Raw genomic sequence first — 11,191 nt, 5'->3', positions numbered from 1 at the left:
TCCCTGGGACTGAGCGAGACTGGCAGAAGGAGTGGGTGTGTGTTCAGAGACCCGCGCTCGTAGAGCTCCGCTGAGATGCTCTCGTGAGTCTCTCTGGCCAAAGTCCCACTCTGTGCATCGCAACCTTGCTTCTGCCGCACCAACCCCCCCGCTGTAACCACTTCTTGGCATTCGGTCGGGATGTCTTTCAAGCATCAGAAGTTCCCAGACAATGTGCAGGCCTGCAAATTAAGAGAACCTGAGTATATCCCATCACTATAAAATGTGGTCCTCAGCACCAGCCCTGAGAAATAAGGAAATAAAGGACTGAAGTACACGGGCATATGTGTGTGTCTACATTTAGAAAATATTTCTCCACGTCTTGGCACGTGTACTGCGCCCGCAGACCATGTGAAAGACATTAAAGACTTCGGTGCGTTGAACCCGTAAGAGCAGCCAAGCTTTCCAAGAGGGAATGCTTGGAAAGCTGCTGTGTCATCTTAACATCTAAAATGGGTGGCAGTCTCAGCCGCATGCCCCATCCTACAAACACTCCTGTACGTGAACTTGGCATCGGTAGGCAGGTCTGGGAGAGCCAGTAGGACTGCTCAGGCGTGCAGGCTAAGCACCGATTCTTCTGCAGGACCAACCTCTAAAGAACATTCATTTTAGCCAGCATTTGTCCTTAGTATTTCACAGTGTCTGTTTCCAAATATGAATTTAGGAACAGGGAAAAGAAAAATCCCAAACCCTGAAACTACGTCTTGTGTGTGACTATTTCTGTACTGTGGGTCTGTTCTAGGTTAGTGGAATCATTTACAGGATCTGCAAAATTTCACTTGTTTTTCCAGTTTCTGACTGCTTGAATTGCTTGAACCCAGAGTGATATATTGGAACATTAGGAGAAGAATCTTTATGACACAGCACAACTGCCTTCTTATTAATCTTTTTTTAAGCTGATATATTTTATTTAAAAGCTAAAAAATATAGATATCGATTCTACCAAAGATACATACTACTAATTCTCAGCAAAACAAAACCAACTTAATTTAAAAAAAAAATTAAAACGTAGTTGTCTTAAAGATTTAGCAGTCTTTCTCAAATTCATGTCTTCTGACATCAGATCTTGTGTTCCGAAGTTTATGTTCAAATGGTGCCAGTGAATTTTTATATGAAGGGAAAATGCCTATTTGTTAATCCACTGCATTGCTTTTGTTCTTTTTCTTTTTCTTTTTTTTTTTTTTTACAGATGTAATTCAACTCTTACTGTTACCCCTTTGCTCTTCTTCTCTTTGTTGCCATCCTAACAATGTGAACTACATTGGCTTTACTTATCAAAGGAGAAGGAATGCAAAAATAAAGAGAAGGACCTGTAATGAAGAGATTTGGCCTCTACTTTGTCTTAGCTGTTAAACTGTTTTTAGTGTTTTTGTTAACTATTTGCAAAGGGAAGCATTTTCTACAGAAGATAATTAATTTCAAGAAAAATGTCTTGAGTTTTAAGAATAAACGTCTCCAAAAGAGGAGATAGTCAATTTTATACAATGTCACAACTCTCCAACATTTGGGGTAGTGACTTTTTTTGTTTTGTTAGAACATTTGAAATTAGCAAGCAGCCATTGTTTCTAAAGACCGAAGCATTCATGTGTACTCCTGTTTTCTTTTCCTTCATTTTTAAAATAGCAAAGTCATTAAAACTGTAAATATTTTGTTGCTTGGATAAGCATCTTCTGGGAACTTTGTATCTATGGTATATAATCATAGAATTTTATATTTTCATATAAAGCTAATTTTTTTCTAGTTTCACCTCCTTCCTAGTTCTGTGGTGGCTATGTGAATACATACCTTCTGTGTATCGAGGTAGTGAGACACCATCATCACACTCCAAAAAAGATTTCCACACATGTCATTTCTTTGGGGCAGTGATTGTGAAAGTTGGATTTTTTTTTTTGGATTCCATTGTCAGTGTGTGCAATAGGAATTAGACTTAGCCAGTCACTGGATACGTTTGTCTCATTGATCCATTCAGAAAAAAAAAAAATGTGGTGTTTGGTTTGGGGAGAGGGTGGGAGGGAGTATTCTGAGGGAGATTTTTTGTTCGTTTTGTTTTGGTTTTTGTTTGGGGGTTTTTTGTAACTTGAAGAATCTTCTTTTTGTTATGTTAAACTATATCAAATCATTCTATTATAGTGTTATTTAATATGTAAATTGTATTGCTATACATAAAATAAAGTATGGTTTTTGATGTATTTACAGACTTCTTCCTTATTTGCATCAAATACACATACAGAACAGATGCAGGAGTCAGTATTTCATTGTCCCAGGCGTGCAGGAAGAATGATGAGATCCAAGGCCTGCTTTAATTAGATCTCAAATTTCCAAGCAGTATTCAGCTGGGAACTGTCTCTCAAGTCACTTGACAGTGGAGATCACCGTTCCTTTCTTGTCTCTGACTATGAGAGAGCTGCCAGTAACCCCCTTCCCTCTCCACCACTGGTCCTCCCCAGACTGTTGTGACCCATCAAAATCCCTTTTGGAAGGGGGATTGTCTCCATTCAGAACGGGACCTCAGAGCCTGAGCTTTATTGCCAGCTCCCTTGTGTGTGCCCTTCCTTAGGTCTGACTCCGGTTTATCTGCCTGGAGGAACAGGGGCTTCCACCAAGCCACTGTCACCTGATCTGTTGTGATAACCTGCATCTACTCACTGCTCAACTAACGCCAGAGCTGTGGTAGAAAAAGTACTCATCCCCATCTCAGGGAGACAGGGAGGGAGGGACAGATGTTCCAAATCCTAGAGATAAAGCAGCAAATACTCCCTACGGAGTGCATTAGTAGTCATACCTCCTTGCTGCATCTGAGCCAAGAGCTGTCATTGAAACGGGCGCACGTTACGCCATCGACGCTCGGTGTTTTGCAACAAAACCTCGACAGCTCCGCATAACCGCCTCCCGTGCTGATTCCGTGCCGAGTGCGTGTGTTGCTTTTTTTGTTGTTCTTGTGGGAAAACCGCTTGGGTTTGTGGATACAGCCTCGTTCAGATCTGCTGCCAGCAGCGAGCCGCGGAGGCACGCCTGCCTGCAGTGGGGCAAGGCAGGTGGCTTTTTTAAAAAGGCAGCGCCCAGCCTCCAGAGCAGTACCTGCACATGGACAAACATCAATAACTGAAATTGCTTGTTGATGTAAAATTGCTGGTTAAAATCAATACGCTATACATCTGCCTTCTTTTGTGTTGCTGCATTCTCACCTGTAAGGTCCACATTCTGGTAGCCTGGGACACTAGTCGGGCACTGGCATTAGTGTGACACCGCAGTGCCAGCAGTCACAGCCTGCTGACTCCTGCAAAGCCCCCGACTCCGTAGCATGCTTCCTCCAGCCCTTGCTCCAGGGCGCTGCCTCGTGTTGCACCCCAGTAACAGCCCGACACTAGCCCACGGGCACCCTGCACCCGCCTTGCTGCTGGGGAGCGAACGTGGGAGGGCAGGGAGCTGCCTGCCGGGCCGGCCCTGCGGGATCTACAGCCGCAAGGAGAGCTCAGAGCCCTCAGCTGGGGCTGGGCACCCGGGGAAGGCTCCTCTGCCCAGCTTGGCTGCCACGTCTCCGTGGAGAAGAGGGCAGCCCCTGCACGCGGAGGCAGGTGGGTACATAGCGCTTCGTACCAAGTATGAGAAAGCTGCTTAAATACCACTTGTCTGGGAAGTGCCTGAAAGATGGAGCTGATGGCGAGCTGAACAGGAGTCAGCACCACTTGCTGCAAGAGGAAGACGAACGCAGGCCGAGCAGGTCTAACCTGGGACCAGGTAAGGAAACCCTCCCATCCTACTCACAGCAGGTTTAAAACTGTATCTTGAAGGGAGGGAGAACCACACAGGAAAAAAACGAAACACCACTGAAGACAGGCAAAAGGAGAGCAACAGGAATGGTCAGTGATCTGGAAATCCTCTGAGCAAAGACAGGATGAACTGGGATGTTGCCTGGTGAAATGCTGGAGAGGGCAGCCTGGGAGAGCATCTCCCGGTATTTAAAACACCACTCCTGAAGGAAGGGTGTAATCTCCCTACATCTTTGGTAGATATGGCAAGAAATAGAGCTTGAACAGCCACAAGGAAGGTAGGGTTTGGGCAGTGGGAACTTCGCCTCGGACAGTGGTGCAACAAAGATTTGTCTGTAGCAGCTACAGAAATCGGGACAACCCAAGGCAGCCCCTTAAATGCCCCTCTAATAAAAAATTGCATTTTCATTAGACAGCAGGAGCTCTGAAGTGGAGCCCCCACCCTGCTGCTAGCCAGATCATCGTGCAGATGCAACACAGGGGGCAGAGCTCTCTGCGGGATACAGGGTGGCTGCTCTTCCCTAACCTACCCCTCGCCTCGAGCTCAGCAGCAGCCCCCCGCACTGCAAACCTTGTCCCTGTTCTGGCAGTGCAGCGTCCGAGACCCTGGTGCTCCCGAGCCGCCTTGGTGAGCAGCAAAGGGGGGGGTTGGAGGACAGGAGAAAAGGCAAAGCCTTGGAGAAAGTGCTTGGATTCTGTGCTTGTGCTGGGGAAGAGGCCTGGCTGAGGCCTATATCCAGTGGAAACATGTAGCAAGCAGTTCATTAATACTTCGGCAACAAAAATGCGATTTACCAGCTCTTCTCGCTACTAACAATACACCTGAATTAATTGGTGGTATCAGGAGATCCCAACTTCTTCTGTAATAAATAGCTAATGAGTTCAGCCTTTGGGGCTTCCAGAGGCTGCTGGCAGTCATGCTAAGCAGGCACAAATAATAGCAGCATTTTTATTAAATGGATTCAAATGCCAGAAGGTGTACTTTCAAGACCTTTTGCAACATAAAAATAGTTTTGATCAATGGTTTGGTCCCAGTCCTATTACTTAGCCACTTCAAGCTCCACAAAGTGCTTCATGCACTGACGTGTCACCCTCACCTGCTGGCAGCTGCCTTATTGATCACTTGTGGTTTCTGTTTCCCCTCTGCTGCCAATCAATGTTCCTGATGTCTTTCTGACTTTGCAATGCTTTAAGAAGCAACACTTCACAAAGCAATCTTCCCTGACACTGTGTTCAATTAATCTGACAGTCACTGGGCTCGCTTTTCTTTTCTAAAGCTGTTATCTTCCTTATGTCTTGAAATCCTTGTTTAGGAGTTGACGCCTGCTTTGCTGGTGTTTTATGTTATGTTTTTGAATTTTGAAAAGATTCTGCATTTCAGTTCCATGTTTTTTATAGGAGCGGTTTCCAATATTTCATATTTCACTGTCTCTGTGTCTGTGAGCCGTGCTTTCTGCATGGCTCATAATTTCTGTCACTCCCAAATTCAAACCCTGTTGGTCGTATGTCCCATATCACAGGATATTCTTGCACAATATCTAATCATAAATACTTTGTTCCTATATCTAAGGAACTGCTGAAAGAGACAGTTTCTGAGTCAACATCAGAAGAAAGCCAGAAGGTATGTGTGTTTTGTCTTGGAAGGATAGCGTTATTGGCTGGAAGCCCAAGGCTTGATAGAAGGGAACCCTGGCACAACCCTCCACCAGCTGTTTTGCTGTTTATTTATGATCTAAAATAGTGCCCCGTCTGAAAGATGAAGGCGAGCAGGCTCTGATTGCACAGGCTCCTATGTAATATAGATGTTTTTCTGCACTGTTTAGGGTCTATGGGTCCCAGCTTTCTCTGGGTCCATCAGGGGACAATGCCAGCAGCCAGGAGTGAACAGAATCCTGCACATGAATCTGGCCTAGTGTGGGTCTGAGAGAGCTGATGGCTACTTTTGGTACTGCTCCATAAGATGTATTGCTGCTCTGGTCATAGGGACCATATGCGTACAGAAGGTAATGTGCAGTCGTTAGCTGGTGTCACGCTAGACCTCACAAGCCAGTCCTGGGGGAATGAGACACTAAGGCAACAGAGGCAACCTCCAAATAAAACCCAGACACTGTAAGAAATCTAGTACAGACTCATGAAAAATATTTTCACATCCTAATAAGGAAACTGTGGCTTCTCAGCCATGCATCACACAGACCCACAGTCCCTCCCTGCACCATCCATTGCCCAACTGCCGGCCACATCTCCCTGTGCTGCTACGGAGCGTGTGACACCTCCAGCAACTACTTGGGTGGAAATAGCAGTAACATCTGACCAGCCCATTTTCTATCAATTTACACTAACTTCATACTGGGTAATCAGTAGGCTGTGTGTGGGCCAGAGATGAAGACTTGATAGTCTGCTAGAGTAAGAAATCAGCGTGCCCCATAGTCACATGGTGGTCTGCATGTTCTCATCTGTGGTTGAAGTGCTTCCTTCATACAGACCTGTAGTGAGGCAGGAAATACTGGTGACAATGACAATCGCCATGAATTTTGTAGAATGAGACTTAAGGGAGGGAGAACTCTATTTTAAATAATATCCATTTGGCAGATGGCACAGCAAGTTCTGTAGTTCAGCACCAGAGCTCCGAGATGCTGCATGCCCCTTCTTTCTGCACGAGGGGAAGACTGCAATCCTCTTCAGTTCCTTGCTGAGAAGGAAAAGTGAGGGGAGATCTGACAAGCTTGATTGCAGGATAAAATGAGATCTTTAGCTTTCTCTCAGCCAATGCATGGGAGGAAAATTATGATCTCTTAAAAAAAGCCTGGCTGTTTTCTCTCTGCAAAGAGGTTCCTACATGGTGCACAAGAGGGATGGAATGGGGTGTCCTACATGTACTAGATAAATGAGCAATTTTCTGTAACAAGGTGCTTATCAACTTTCATCAGCAGACGATCAAGAAAAATAGAAAACCATAGAAAAACAATAAATTGAGGCCTTCATTACATGCAGCCTGATAGGATCATCAGCACCACACAGCTTTGCCCTTCAGGAATTTTTCCTAACAAGCTCAAATCGTTATCTTTAACGGTATTGGCTCAGTGTCAGAACTGTTGGACGAACTCTGAGTCCAATCATCAGATGAACATTCTGATTCTAAGCTGTAGTTTTAATTTAAAATATCACTTAATTTCATTTAAATGAAATATCATTTCATTCATGACATTGTGAACTGACATTTGTAGAGAACATCAGATTGCAGAACGTCCGGCATGTTCAAATGCCATGGGTGTGACTGTGACCAACACAAGCTGTTGGCTATTGTAGCTGTAATATAGCAAGCTGTATAAAGATAGGTGACACAGAATAAAAGGGTTAAGCTATTTAACACTTTATTTAGCTAGGTATAGAAAGGTTATCACACTTCGTGACTCACAAAGAATGTCCTTAGTTTTGCTTAATACTAGCCTTCAAGCTGAAGAACACCATTAGTGGGGGAGGAAAAATCATGCAAACTCTTAAAAGTTCAGTAACTTAGGTTATGAAAGGCTCTGCCTTCTGAATTTTAGTGCTTTAAATAAGCTTCCTTATTACTTAAATCCAATTTTCTAGATAGCCTCTTACTTTGAGCCTGTTAGACATATGTTATGCCTTTGCCTGAAAGTCTCCTAGTGACCTGTAAATTGATTGCAGCCTGTGAAATTGGCCATAAGTAAATCTTTGTTCTTTTTTTTTTCCTATTTTCTTTTCTTTTTCTGAAATAAAAAGGATGCAGGTGGCTTGTCTACTGTCAGGTTATAGATTCTGTATGCACTTCAGAAATGCTATTGACCTTCTAGCAACGATGCAGCTCCTGAAATCTGTAGCAGTAGGCTCTCATATTATGAAGCTAAGGGGTCTGCGTTCATTGATAATGCCACTGTGTAAGAAAAACTTAAATTCTTCTCAATCTTTGTTCTTTGTCATCACAAGTACATTTGCAATAGGCAGGGTTTTATTCATCTGATAGGTTTACATATCTCATAGTAGTCTACTGTGTAAAGTATTTGGAGAGAATGAGGTGCACCACAAACATACCTAATTGATTTCATGCAGGGTATCAGTTTAAAGAGTTTTACAACATTTGTTTATCTCATTATTTGTGTTTACAATTTACAAAAAATATCCTGGACCTTTCTTGCATCATCACAACTCCACAATAGCAGAGTGCCATGGACAGCTCTCATGTCATTATATCTTCATAACTGGGAGAACATTTTATGAGTGTGTAGGAAGAATAACTGATTCAACCTAACCTGGTCAGATGAGCAGAGCCCTGTCACAACACACACTTTTCTCTAACGGCCAAAATTTTCCTCCTAATTCCCCAGCTTGAGTCATGGGCACCTGATCAGCCAGGGCTCAGCACCTTCCAGTCCCCAGCAAAGATCAATGACTGGTCTCTGATTCATCAGCTTTAATAGCTTCTGAAACACATTGTTGTGCTGGTATCCACAGGAATCGGGAAGATTAAGTATGTAACTGCCAAAAAAATATATTAAGCTGGAGTTTGTCACATAAAAGGTATGACAAAAAGAAAAAGAATAAGCTCCAAAATGACAAGCGAAAAGAACACGGTGATTTAATATAAATGGCATAAAGTTGTTCAAACTACACCAAAGTTCACAAATAAGGGATATTAGTAGTCCCCCGCTTTTTATGCCCTTACTTCTTTCAGATGATCCCTGTTTTTATGCTCCTGCCACTGCATGTAACTGGGAGGAAGACCATGTTCCACAATATGATAAAGCTAATTTTGCAAATGATCACAAAGTCACAGACACATGGCACACAATGTTGGCCCGGTCCAATGCCCTCCTGGTGGTTTCCAGATTGTTCAAAAATTTGTTTTGGGGCAGCTGTATCCCCACAGACTTTACACCAGATGAGGAAAGTCCATTCTCTCACAACCGGCATAAAAACCACCACTTCGGGTGCTTTGACCAGATACTTGTTATTAACAGGCACTTAATCACAGCCTCAGTAATGAGCAGCCCTGGGCAGGGCTGATGTCTTCCTGAGCACACAGCTACCCCTGCCCAAATTTTCTGCCTGAATCATCTCTCACCTCTTTTCTTCCTCAGACTGTACGGTGGTCCCTTTCCAAAATAGAAAGCAAAATCCCATTATGTTATTTCCTTCTTAGTAAGTCCAAAAAGCATGTCCCAAAAAGGTAGTATTAACTTTGGCAATTGGATTCCTTGCCTTTGGAGCTCTTATTCCACATTCTGCCTGCATTTATAGAGACTTCAATCTTTATTGATTTTCCTGTGCCACCTCTCAGCATCCTTCCTAGGCAGCATGATGCATTAACTTTCCATATAATGAATATTCCTGTCTGGTTCTGTACTCTGAAATACACCCATCTCTGAATGAGACTTCAACATTCTGCATTGCTGATTTTCAGCTGCATGCCATAGCCCTTGTTTTTCATAGGCTGGGAACACCAGAAGAGCCCTCTAGACCCAGAGATCTTGCTTTTAACACAATCACTGTTGTACTGGGGGGGAGGAGAGCCTTTATATTTTTTAGACTAGTTCCAACAATAACGTTATTAAAGCTATTTTCCATCTTGCAAGAAAGCTACCTGATGATGATATTGTTCCTGCCTTTTAAACTAATTTTATTTCAATATGGTACATTTGCAGTCATCATAATCCTATTGTTGCGTGTTATTCCCAGTATAATGACTGAAAATGCTATTGCCTGAGGGAAGGGGTTTGTTCTGGTTTTTGTGGGTTCGGGTTTTTTTCTGTTTAATTTTATCTACTGCTATAATATCAGAAGATAAGCCAATTTATTCACTAAAATCCTCCCTATCCATTCCTTTGTTGACTTCAGTTTCCGACGAAGGATACAAAGTACTTTTTTGCAAAGCGATATGAAGAAAGACCTATAATTACGCCGCTAAAGGTAGGCTGCATCCACACTGCCAAGTGTTTGTCCCAGCCGTAGTGCAGAGCAGGTAGCATCCTTGCAGTTCGGCTTCTCACAGGTGATGAGAATATATATATAGATGTAAAGCTATATAGTCAGCTCCTCCATGCTGGGTTTGGAAAATCGCGGCACTAAATCCATAGCTTCTCGAGGGTGGCACCTCCGCAGCACTGGGGACATCCGTAGTCTTCCTGAACTGAATGGCAGCAGACCTCCAGATAAAAGATTTCCAGATATTTTATTCCTGCTCTTAACTTCTTGCTGGGTTTTAAAAATTCATTTTCAACTTGTGTAAAACAGGTGATGATCGGTTTCACACCATGTCATTACAACTATTCTAGCTTACATCCTGCCTTCCCAAAAACGTTATTTTGAGTCTCAGACTTGAGGGAATTTAGAAGGTAATGAGCTTCAGGAGAGTGGAATTTTAGCCTTCCTGCAATTCTGTTTTTTGTGTTAAGCACACAAACCCCAAAGTCTTTCTCAGATATCCACGTGAACCTGAGATCCAAGGTGGGTATGAGGTACTTACCAGGCTGGCACAGGAGGCCATTGCCCCATTTAGATACCCAGCTCTCCACCTACAGTTAGGGGATACGATTTGATTGATATGGAATAGTTATTGCAGGGGGGTGACTTCCAGAGGATGTCATTTCTACGTAACCCAACTTACCTGCACAGCTGTTCTATGCACTGCTGTAACAAACCAGTTTTTTTCATGAAACCATTATTGCCTCTGCCCAGCTCAAAACCTGAGCTTCCAAACAATGCAATGGTAGAAGAAAAATAAATTTCTCTCTCTCCTTGCACCTGAGTTCTGCTGACACATTTCCTGTTTACAGAAGGATCTTGTCAAGCATAAGCAAGTGCTGAAAGACAAGAGAGTATTAAAAAAGTGATGTCATATTATATGTCCATTACTGACATGTTTTGTATTAAACTTCTGTTTATAATAGTTAGTAAGAATTAATAGATATTTTTACAAATACGTCTCAACGTTACAGGTGATTACAGATTTCAGCAGGTTGATTATTACTGCAATAGAGCATTATCTGCTGATGAGCTTGTAACCCATGTTATTCTTATCTGTGAGGTGCTCATATTATCTATTAATAATTTATAAAGTAAACTCATTATAAGGCTCTAGTATGGACTGTGACAGATTACAGCACAAACAGGCAGTACCTAAGCACTAAGTTTCTCTGTGCAGCTCATCCTGGCTTCATTACGCATTCCTCGTTTAGATTTTATCATACACTGTTGATACTCTGGAGGGCTCCACTTCTTCCTAGGACATGGTTATCAATAATCTGTGTACTGCATTTCCCCACATGGCAACTGATGCCTGTAGCAGAAGCTTAGCTCGTGCCGTTGTATTGGTATAGACAGATGTGGGAACAAGACCCAGAGTTTGCTAACAGTCTTCA

This window comes from Fulmarus glacialis, unplaced genomic scaffold (genome assembly GCF_000690835.1).
Source record: "Fulmarus glacialis isolate BGI_N327 unplaced genomic scaffold, ASM69083v1 scaffold34494, whole genome shotgun sequence".
Classification (NCBI taxonomy): Eukaryota; Metazoa; Chordata; class Aves; order Procellariiformes; family Procellariidae; genus Fulmarus; species Fulmarus glacialis.
Note: the sequence above shows the minus strand (reverse complement) of the source record.